The following is a 12,511-nucleotide window of genomic DNA, read 5'->3' as shown; positions in this document are numbered from 1 at the left end:
TGCGACCCATAGGTTGGGGACCTGTGATTTAATGGAAACAAAAACGACGAGTTGGGAACACCCCAAACATTGGATGTTCAGCCTTCTTTAAAGTTTAAAGTGACAGAACTACATTTTAGCTATCAACAACACAGGTGTGTAGCAAACACACAAATGTTGCAACTAAAATCCATATTCATATAGCTTTATTGAAGTTTTAAAAAGCTGTTTTTATTTAAAAAAAAAAAGATCTGTTCTTGATTTATGTATTTATTTTCATTTTTTAATGGAGGCACAGGATTTGTGCAGATGTAGGCGAGGAAAAAAATGACATTTCACAAGAAAAAAGTAGAAACTAGGGTGACGATTCATTTTAACGATTCCATTTATATCATAATGTGTTGTTTGATGCAATTCAGTTGATATTGGTTCATTTTCAATGATCCAATTTAATCCAATTTACTGAATCTAAAATCGATCCAGGATATCTAACCAAAAATTCAACTAGTCAAATACCTGGTACTGGACAGTACATGTGAAGCTTTTCAGAATTCTTGTATTTCTTGCAAGATAATCGACTTTATGTTAATTATGTGTACAGATAAATTAGTTCAACATGATAAAATAAAAGCAATCTCAATATATTGAATGTTTTTTCGACTCCTTATGTCATACATATTTATTCAGTCCCATTCAAGACATCACAAGTGTTTCATCGAACGATAGTTTGTGTGTGTTTGTAATTATGAGTCCGGCCCCTCCCAGCTCCCAGACAGAAGGATAACAACAGTCATGTCCTCTTGAACAGCTGCACTAATATGAGCACTGTCTGTGACACATGGGGACTCCCCGATTGCTTCTAAAGAGCATCCAACATGAAACTCCCCAGAAAATAAAGATTTTTTTTTTCTCAAAAACAATAAAATCTGAAGCCTCTTAAAACAATATGGAGCTTGGTAGACCCAGAACTAATGGACTCTCAGGGGTTATATTCATCAGGTTATGGTTTAATAATATCAGAAATTATAAATAAAATGTAATACACAGAACACCAAAATAAAGATTTAAAATTTGGTTCTTTATTTTACACAATCCCCAAATCCCAAAAAAGTAATATGTTGTTTTATTTGTGAAGAAATTATATGAAAAAAATGTTATAGTTTGAGAAAGGCTGCTAGTAAAAAAAAAAAAGAAAAAAAAAAATGAATGAAACCCAGAAAAACAACTACTGTACAAGTTGACTCCAGCTTTGTGAACATGCAAACATCTGGATTCACTCGGCCCCTGGGTCCAGATCACTTCCATGTCTCTCCTTGAGTGTTCCCTTCAAATATGTTCTTGTGCGTTTTAGATTGTTATTTAGAACATGTGGATTATCCTGCGGTGGGCTGTCAGGCCCTGCAAGGCCTTCTGTGCGGGCCTAAACCTATTCCAAAGTAGATATATTTTATAAATATGTAATAAAATGAACTTATTTACTTTTTAAGTCAATTCTCTTCATGTCATATTATAGTCACTTGGTTCAGCTGCTGAAAGGTTTATGAAGTTTTAATAAAATCATATTTCAGAAAACTTGTTTTGTTAAGTTTCATGAAATCTGGCCTTTATAATCCACATAACAGACTGATCTCGAGTTAGTTACACCACAGCCAGCAAAAAAACTTTATGCTGGGAGTGACATGTAGGCATTCTATGAATGGACAGACACCTGATAGCAGAGGAATAGCCCTAATTGAAGATATTCTCATAGTGAGTATGGTACAGTGTTTTGCTCTCTCCTAGTGGTCTGTGACTATCCCTGTGCCCGGTGTCTTGTTCAACACTTTTTCTTGCATTAAAATTAATGCAATATAACAAGCAAGCTGGTGTTTATTAGCCACAGCTAACCACAGCTGAAAGTAAAACTCACAGAAGAGACATTTAAGTTTTTTTTCAGGAAAGAAACAACAGCAGGCTGTAATGGAAATGTAAACACAAACATTTTACTTTTAAGGACATGGCGAGAAGTGGGTTAAAGTTCATTTTGGGAGTTAGTTTTTATCTATTTTTTTCCATTGAATGTTGATAATACTCTGCGGCATATTTGATAAAGAAAAGGATGACGTTGCCAAAGGCCTAGACACAAAATACACCTCACTCCATTCTTCAAATACAGAGATGATACAAAACAACAAATTCTAGGCCTGCTTGTGACTGTAGATTAGGCTTTTTGTTGGAAAAATCAAACAATTTACACCTGTGATGTTTATATGCTGTTAATCTCATCAGCACAGCTGGTTTTCAGTTCATTTGTGGCTCTTTGTCAGCTGAACAGTACAGTACTCACAACACATGAAATAACAAGACAATGACTTGCTTACTTATTTGTTTAAATCCAACACTGAGTTTGAAAAGAAGTAATTTGATCAGGTTGATTTAAATTACTAAAATGTTAAAAACAAATTCTCATAAAATGTTACAATTGTTCTGCTGACCACAGACTACTCCAGATTGAGACTGCTCCATTTAATCTTCTTAACTAAAAGTCTTTTGTCCAAGTATAGTGAGAGTAATCCAAATATATCCCACTGTTGTTGACAGTAACAGATTTCTCCTTTGTTTTACTATCTGTTAAACTCATAACACACCAGACAAAATGTGTACAGATATGCTCCTGCTGCTTAAATGTAAAAAAAAAATGTTTTTAACCAAATTGAGCTCTCCTGTCATTGGAAACAGTTTCAGACATGTAGTTTTTGCATGTGGTTTTGTGAACCTGAGCAGTGCTTTTACTTCCTTGGATATTCGAGCTTTTATTTTGAAAAACCTTCCAAAGAATCCACCTATTCAGTCTATTTTGCTGATGTTTTTGTGGCCTATTTCCCACGTGTTCATGATTTCCTTGTATTTTTACTCAACACACAAAATATTGAAATGCGAAAATGAATAGCTTTAAAGTAAATTAACATAAACTTGAAATTAAGTTAAATAGTTGGGGGTAGAAACAATACATAAACAAAATACATGCATTAAAAAACCAATAAAAATGCTTAAAAATATAAATTTTGATCAAATCTGATTTGCTTCTTTTTTTTGGGTCAGACCATTCTTTTTAAATCTGGATGTAATTACATTCAAGTCAGATATGCAGTTATGGGTGGCTGTACCATTACAAGTCACTACTTCTCATCTGCACAAGCAGAATGTGGCATATTGTGCAACAGCTAATGGTTTTAAGACAAAAACGTAAACATGTAATCATGGTACCAAAGCTGAATTAAACAAAAACACAGGCTTTGCCTGCATAGAGTGACAAATGAATGACTCAAATGCCCAAAATAGATTAGCACTGTAACACCGGAGAAGTCGCAGACGACACTAAAATACCACACGGCCTTTAACCTACTGTAACTCTTCGGCCATTTACACAATCAACTGATTCTGGTGTGAAGAATAGCCTTTTTGCATTGATATGTTACTAACATAAAGTTTTCCGTAACAGCACAAAGCAGCTTTTCTCTGCTCATCTTCTTGTCTGTTCCTGAGGACAATTTCCGGCGCCATACTATCTGTTCCCTGTTCCTGAGGATAGTCACTGCTTATCCCTTTGGCTGTTTCCCGTTCCAGAGGAGCATCACCGAGGCTCCTTCATGTTTCCTGACCCTGGGGAGAGTCGTTGGGACTGCTCCTCTTCACGTCTGTTCCCGTGGAAGGGTTTTGATACCTCTCACATCCGTCTGACTGCAGGACCCCTAAATGTGTTTCGGACTTGTTTTTCTTTTGTTCCTCCGTGTCCCCTTCTCACAGGTGTTTTTGTTTTGGGGCATCTGGGATCTGCCCTTTTGGGGAGGGGTACTGTCAGGATTGTGAACTTCTGTTTGGGTTTTTATCAGTTATAATATTTGGTCATGTTCTGTTTTGATTTGTCCCTCAATCACACCAGTTTCAGATTCATTATAAACAACTTTGTCTTTTTTTCTGTTAATTGTCCTCAAACTATTTAAGTGTCTGGTTTTCAGTTCATCGTTGTCGGGTCATCTGCTCTGCCTCCCTTTCTGTTTCTCCATGGTTTTTGGTTATTTTCTTAAATGTTTAGTTTTTGTCCACCAACACTTCCAGAATTTACTGGAATAATGTTGTAATTGTGTAAACAATTGAAGAGTGAAACAATTTCAACACTAGTAAAAAGCTGCAGTGCTAAAGATGACATTGAATAGTAACTCTTAAACTGAAAATACAGAAAATCAATATAGAAATTTGGCACCACGCAGCAGAAAAACAATTTCATTAGTGTAACCTAAAAAACAAAAGTGTAAACAGAATCAAGGAGTCAGACAAGGTTCATTTCTAGAATTTTTATAAAATTTTGCATATATATAGAATGGAAAAACAGTAATAGTTGCATTATCAGCAAGTATCAAAAGTCTTAGTGACACTATATTAGGCAGAATAAACTAATGTACAATATTACACTATTTTCTATCTTTTAAAACTCTTTTTGTAGGATGTTCTACAATCATTTTAAAATGGATGGAGCTGGTTTCAAGAAGCTATGCTGAAAGTAGAGAAGTAATGTTATTTCTGCCCTAGTTTCATCAAGAACCATTGTTGGTTGGGATGAAAGAAAGCCTCACCTTGATACAAAAACGTATTTGCTTCTATTCAAAAGTATGAATGTGTTCTTTTATTGTAGATGTGACTGCTTGCGTGTGTTTGGAGATGGAGTAATATTGTGATAATGAGGTAGGAGACACTGTTCTCATACCAAAGAGCTGTGGGCCATTCCTATCTTGGCAATCAGTGCAGAGCAAAACTGACCAGCCATCATCTCAGGCAAAGCATTTTAATCCCACTGCAGGCTTTGGTTTCAGACAGGTCACCACACAGATATGTGACATAGTCACACGTGTGTAGATTACATATCCTCATTTTAATTAGCAGAAAGGCTGTAAATATAGCTCCATCTTCTCTCACACAGCTCCGGGCATCTTGAGTTACGAGGGAGGGCTGTAATGTTATACAATATCAGTTTAATGGTAAGAAACTATTATTAAGTCTCTGAATCAATCTGTTGATTCATCATACTTGCGTGACTTTGAACACAGCATGGGCAAGTCTAAAGGGGGAGCATGACTCATCTGCTAGACAACACCGACAGACATGCTGTTCGCACAAATTTGACCTATACTGCAAATGAGAAACTGTCATCCTGCCAAAAATGCTTAGAGGTCAAAAAATTAAATGAAATCAGAACATGGATGTAATCTGATAAGCTCTAGCCTTAATTTTGTGGATTGTTGGTCATGTAAGGAATCACATATTGAATATTGAGAAATACCGCAATTCCCACATTGAAATAGAAGTATTTCTCTCCACTTTTGCCAGTAGGACCAGAGAGCGGAGAACTGAGCAAACGGAATAATAAAAGGACCTGGAGAGGTACAGCTCACAGTCAATGGTTGAAGAGCTCAGGGAAGAGCAAGGGGGAGGAGGGGGTTCTAGTAGCAATAGTACCATAAAGGGCAAGTGCAGAGGGGCAGCCTGGGTGCAAACTGTTGACAGGTTGATGGACAGCAAAGCTGGTCCTCAACATTAAGAGGGCCACAGGTCACTGGTGAGCCTGTATTTCTCTTTGACTAAACATAAAAATACTGCAAATTTCTCTTTAGGATTTTATCTTTATCTTATACATATGAATATATATATATATATATATATATATATATGTGTGTGTGAGTATATAAATGTGTATATATGTATATAAATATGTATATACATATGTATATATATGTATATATTATATATATATGTGTGTGTGTGTGTGTAGTGGGAAATCCTACAATAAGAATCTGAAAAGTCAGAAAATGTTATATATATATATATATATATATATATATATATATATATATATATATATATATATATATATATAAATATAAATACACATACTAGGGCAGTGAATGTTGACATGTTAACACGCGCGATTAACATAACATCATTAATTCATTAATATTCTGGCGTGCAGTTGTGGGATCAGCATGATAAAATTCAGTCTAAGATAAACTTAAACTTTTTATTACATTCTGTGATTAAGATTTTACTAAATTAAAGAGAAAATATGGGATTTGTTTGTAGTTTTAGGATAAAACTGATCATCTATTTTAATAAATAAGGCGGAGAACTAACAACTCTGTGAAGGCTCAGAGCAGCACCTCACCTGCTGTGAGGGGCGGGGGGTGGAGCAAAATGGAGCTGTCTGCTATGAGAAATCCAAAGAAGAAACCAACCATTATTTTATTTTGGGATGGAGACCGACATGAGTTTTCCAAAGTAACAAGTACCAGCATTGTCTAAAAATTGAGGAAACACTGTGGTTCTCCGCCAAAGTCCCGCCCATCAATGCTGTGTGAGGCAAACTGTTCAGAGAAGACAGACACACCCCCACCTGTGAGCAGCTGACCTGAAATCCAGATGGATCAAACTTCTCCCAAACAGATTGTTTTATTATTTTTCACAACCATAATAAAGAAAGTTTATGAGAAAAAAGGAAAAAAGGGAAGAAAAAGAAAACATAATTCCAGGAAAAATGTCAAATAGACGGGCTGCACGGTGGCGCAGTGGTTAGCGCCCTTGCCTCACAGCGAGAAGGCCCCGGTTCGAATCCCGGCTGGGACCTTTCTGTGTGGAGTTTGCATGTTCTCCCCGTGCATGCGTGGGTTTTCACCGGGGACTCCGGCTTCCTCCCACCGTCCAAAAACATGCTTCATAGGTTGATTGGTGACTCTAAATTGCCCCTAGGTGTGTCTGTGAGAGTGGATGTGTGTGTGATTGAGGCCCTGAGACAGACTGGCGACCTGTCCAGGGTGTACCCCGCCTTCGCCCTTCAGTACCCGGGATAGGCTCCGGCACCCCGCGACCCCGAAAGGGAAGAAGCGGTCTGGAAGATGAATGAATGAATGAATGAATGTCAAATAGACTCCAGTGCTCTTAGAAGAGATACTATTTTTTGTCTGCATGGTGTGACTTTAGCTTAGATTTTTTTGTATTTTCATTCAAAAACATGTTGACTTATTTTGATGACAAATTTTACTCATGTTGTTTTTATATAATTATTCACATAAAACTTTAATTCTATGTTGTATGTTTTGGGGGTTTTCACAGCAATTTTTCAGACAGATTTATCTGTTTTTGCATAAAGTTTAGTTTGTGAATATAACATAGAAACATGACAAAATAAAGGTAGTGTCACATAGGAGATGTTGTGCTGATTAAAATGATACCAAATAAGCAACAAGGAAGTTTTTCAAATTGAAAATAGAGGTAAATCGAAAAGTAGAGAAAAAGTGAGTTCTAGACCCTTGGTTCCACAGGATTAAAAATAAATGGTCTAAATGTACAATTTTGTGTGTGATTTCATATTATGATTATTTGCAGGTTAAAAAAGGCTGGCAAACAATGTAACTAAAAAAATAACAATATTAAAGTTGATTAATCGTGATTAATTTTTTCCAGATTTGAGATTAATTAGTTAATTTTTTGTAATCAGTTCCCGGCTCTTATACACACACATATATATATATATATATATATATAGTTACATTGTTTGGCAGCCTTTTTTTAACCTGATGTCATGTATATAAATATAAAAACAAACATACAACTGTTTCCATGCATAGACATCTTATTTTAAACTCTAAAATCACCTCTTACATTTCTCTCAGTGCATGTCTTGATGTCTATGTACCGCCAGTGTGCAGGAAGCACTGTGTTGCTGCTGTGATGTTGTCATTGTACGAGTATTGTGTACTTCTTGGTCAAAAAAGTTCACAACATTACAGTCATTATGCTACAGTATATCTATTATTAAATGGATTAAGTGCGAAGTGTTCCCCCGAGATGTTAGTCATCATAAATTCATGGGGTACGTTAAGGGCTGATCACATGGTAACTGTACTGTAAACTGTACAATGCTGTATGCTAACATGTGTTACGATATTAATAACAAGTTTGAGGTCAATATTTTTTTGATTTCTAAAAGAAAGTACAGTTTTAATGTGTTTAATTTGAGCACTCTGGACCTGGTTTTTTGTTTTTTTCTTAATCGTTCGGGATTGTAAAACATACCCCTTGTTTGTGTAAAGATTATTTATATTAATTAATTACAGGTCACGATTAACTTACAATGTGTAAACAAATAAAAACATTTAGAGTTGATGTTTAAAATGTAATTGTCTGTAAATATATTATATGTACTGGATGTAGCTTGTAACATATTGACCATCTGCAGTTTATTGTAATCAAAGGAAACCGTTTGGTTTATTATGTGAAATCTAAGCTTTGAATACAATTAACATGAACCAGATTTTTGAACGGACTGAGGTGTGGAATACATGGAAGATGAAAAGAATCCTAATGAAGAGTTTTTCACATTTCTTAGCAGGTGTAGCTCCTGTTTTCATTTATCAGCTTTCTAATGAATTGAGTCAGCATGCAGAAGGCGGGGGTCACTTTTGCATTCATTAAGTAAAATGGGCCAACATTGCTCTTTTATTAGGGCTAAAGTCCACATACTTATACCATTAAGAGGAATTCCTTTTTTCTTTTCTTTAAAAAATACATATTGGCTTTTATGAAAAGCTTTTATGGTAATAATTGATGTTTTCAGTACGATATGTATTTATTTCTTGTAATGTTGTTTGTTTAAATAAAAGTTTGGACTGAATTGTAAAAAAGAGGTTTGGATAAGTTGTTTAACGTCATCCAAGGACCTTTTTGAACTTTGCTTATTGTCATTCTGTTTGATTTTTGTTTTATCAGTTTGAAATAAATAATAAAAGCAAGAATTAAGAAAAGCTCCTATACATGCTAGTAGTGGAATGGACTATGATTGATAGAGTAGAAGCAAATGTTTGGCAATTTTCACAATAAATGCAGCTTGAGAAATCTACCACAGATCCTAAAAAACTAAAGAAAATAGGTACAGTAGAGGAGCTTTTCTCTTTTTGCTAGCCCAGGTATACAGTTTTTTATATGAAAGTACATGTCATGGTTTTTTTTGCATAGTATGATCAGGGATATGACTTATTTTGGATTTGTTTAAACATTAATAGAATCATATATTCACTATTTTTCCACTGACAACCAATTGCCCTTTAGTGGTTGTTTCTCACTAGCAACCATAGGGGGCACCGTAGAGGTATGTATCAGTATCTGCTACCGACAGGAACAGTGAAGAAGAAGAAGAAACAACAAATATGGGGGAAGATCTGATAGTTCTCCTGAACATTATAACATTTTTCTTGTTTGCATCAAGACGTTATTATTCTTGTTTTTATTTTCTCCTTCCTTGGACTAACAGCAAGTCATCAGACTGGGTTACAGAGACACAGAAGTACTGCTGAAAACGCCACCATTCAGACGCAGCTCCTGGAGTACAGAAGGTACTCATTGTTATCTTTAATATAGCGATGAGGCTAAAAACCTTGATGCTAGCTGTTCCCACATGCGACAGAAGCGTCAAATTTATGAACACTTTTTTGGATTAGCATCCAATTTGACGTGTGGCAAAAAAGGCAACCTCAAAAAAGAAGCCGTGGACGTGAATTTGACTTATCAGTGGCATAGAATTATTATGTTAGTGTTCTATAAATCACCTACCTTGGTGCTACCTTTAAACTTTTGGTTACAATGATGTTTTTTTGCTGTTTTGTGACTTTAAGTTCCATTAAATTGTATGCATAATACCTCTAATGTAATGCTACAGTTGTAATCTTTGTTCTGGAGTTTTAGGCTAGCTAACTTTTTAACTCCTGGGATTTGTAAATAGTTTTCACACCGTTCCATAACTCCGCTGCACAGTGTCTCTGCCCGTGCAGTGAAGGTTTCATGAATGGAAACATTGGCTGGGTGCTTCAGTTCCAGCATAAATTCATATTCTGCACCGAGTTTACGACGTTCAGGTCGAAGGACCTCGCAGATTTTGAAATGTTTACCATGCGGACGGAGAAGCACTGTAGACACTGACCTGCCGTGGTCTAGATCCTCTGGATCAGGAGTCACCAACCTTTCTAAGACTGAGAGTAAGGAGTAAGGATAAGGAGTCATACGAAGGGCTACCATTTTGAAATAACATATTTGATCAGTTTGCCTTTAATTATACCTTATTAATAATGAATAATGATACTCTTCTATGTGAAAACACTGATTTCTCACCATAATTATCAACGATGACAACAAGCTAGGAAAGAAATATCAATACTCAGCACTTTATTAATCTCAGTCATTATTACATTTTCAGATGATCACTTACACAACTACATTTCATGGGGAAAATGTCCCATTTTCACTATGTTGTACCATGTTTAGCAATTATGTGATGTTAAAGAAAAATCAACATACACATTTTTAAACAAATCTTGTCATATTTTGAACTAATGACCAAATTTGCAGCATTTTTAACAGAAGTTAATGATCTTTGAACTGGAGTAGGTCAGAGGTCACCTAAACTTATCTAAAGTTCATGTATCATCAACATATTTTTGCAACGTTTTAATTTTTAAATCTTTGTAAATGCAAGTGTAAATAAAAACCTGAGGGCACCAGGTTGGTGACCCCTGCTCTGGATTATCTCCATTCTCTTTAATAATGACAACCAGACATGATTCTTACACTTTCCACCTGCACACAACAACACACTCTATATACATTTTTACTCGAGAATTCCTTTCCTGCTATGTTAATGACCTAACATCAAAACTATGCGTTCGTTCATAAACAGTAGGCAGGATTATCTGACAAGGTAGCACATTTAGAAAGCTATATCTAGAATTTTGTGCTACGGGTGGGAAAATCTCATGAGGTAGGACAGATCGTTAGAACACCAGGCTAAGTGGAATTGTCCAAAAGCGTCACACTTTTTTTCCCAAAATTGCAGCCTATTCTCTGGAGCAACTTATATCAGTTTTTCTTCTTTATTATGTTTTTTTGCTCTTCTCTGGAAAGTTTTCATTCTAAAAAAAAAACCACCAGTGAATCACTAGACGATCAGCGCCTTATTTCCACCACAGGGACTCTTTAATGCTACAATCGAAACTTTAGAGGGAAGGCAGGACAAGTGAAAAGAGAGGAACCATCACAAGGTGTAATGAGGAAATGAAGTTGATGTGGGAATGGGAGTGATGAAGTGAGCCAGTGGTGAGAGATGGGAGGAACAAAGCCAATTCCAACTCACTTTGGACTGCAAAACCATGTGAGTCATAATACAGAGACTTGTGCGTTACAGTGGTGATTCACATATGTGTTCAAAAATGGAGAAAGCCCAGATCTTGATTTTATCCAGATTTTTTAAGCATCGCAACTTATTAAAAGAAGGAGTTGATGGAGCACAAGAAAAAGAGGAATGTATGTAAAACAGTTACTTTTTTCTCTCCAAATCCTATCCAGCGACTTTGTTTATAAGCAGATGTGAACATATATTTTAAACAAGCATGTGTATCTGTAATTAGTCATCTGAGCAGAGTCCAGTATAGTCAGGCAAATTTCATCATATTTGTGTTTTTGCAAAGACATTTGATCTTGTAAAAACCCTTGGAGGACATGATTTTATTTATTTTTTTGTTAAATTTTCTGCTCAAATTAGGGTGATCTTTATTTTATTTGACAGAAAAATTTGAGTTGATGCTAGATAAAATTGATACACCCAAATTAAGATAGAAATAATTGTCTTGGAATAGAAATCGTCAAGAACATAAATGTTTTGCCAAATTCTGACAGTCTTAGTGGCATTATAATCTCCACAGGGACCCTTAATAATTGAAGGACTGGATGTAGTGTTAGAAATTATAAATTGTAGGTAACAGAAGACCTGATGATGATTAAGGGAAAGAGATCTTTGAGGTAAAGAAGATATACGACTCTCTTCAGGGTCTCATTCCCTGGAGTGGAGTGTTGGCAGCTAGATTAACTTTGAGACACAAATGTTCCCTGTGGTGTGAGTGGTAATCAGCAAGTAAGTAGTTGGCATGATGCCTGCACAGGCTCACTGTGCTCTGGTTCAGCAGTCACTGCTGACAAAGCATGCACCAAAAGAAAAGGATGGAGGGCAAAGAGCAGCTGCGCATGGCAAATGTGTCCAAACACCTGTAGATTCAACCACCTTTAAAGGAAAACCAATATACTGTACACACGTGCACACTTGACTGAAGTGAATGCAAACACACCTGTGCACACTTTAACTGAAGCGTTGCTTTGATTATAAACCCTTTTTACAGTTTTTTTTTCTGTAATTTTCCAGATCAAATGCTGAACGAGTCTTGGTTCCCACATATTAGTGCAGATGAGAAGGGCAAATATAAATGCAATTTTATCATTTCAATATGCTTTGCTTCTCCTCAACTCCCACATTCTTCACTTTTATTATTTTCTTCCGACTTAACATGCTTCTAAGTTCAAGCTAATGCATCCTACTCTCATGTGTCATCTCCGCTCAGGGGAGGAAGAAGTGGTAGTTGCAAAGCAACAACTACGCTTCGAATGGACAAATGTGCAGTGCGTT

General features: G+C 35.9%; 1 protein-coding gene across 3 annotated transcripts in view; it reads right to left on the bottom strand.

Moving 5' to 3' along the window:
• The window catches only part of gpc5c (glypican 5c), a 122,266-nt gene that overhangs the window by 86,956 nt on the left and 22,799 nt on the right, over positions 1–12,511 (bottom strand). The gene's annotated exons all lie outside the window — the stretch shown is intronic.

The sequence above is a fragment of the Oryzias melastigma genome, linkage group LG17 (genome assembly GCF_002922805.2).
Source record: "Oryzias melastigma strain HK-1 linkage group LG17, ASM292280v2, whole genome shotgun sequence".
NCBI lineage: Eukaryota > Metazoa > Chordata > Actinopteri > Beloniformes > Adrianichthyidae > Oryzias > Oryzias melastigma.
The sequence above is the reverse complement of the archived record's forward strand: the minus strand, read 5'-3'. Positions and strand labels throughout refer to the sequence as shown.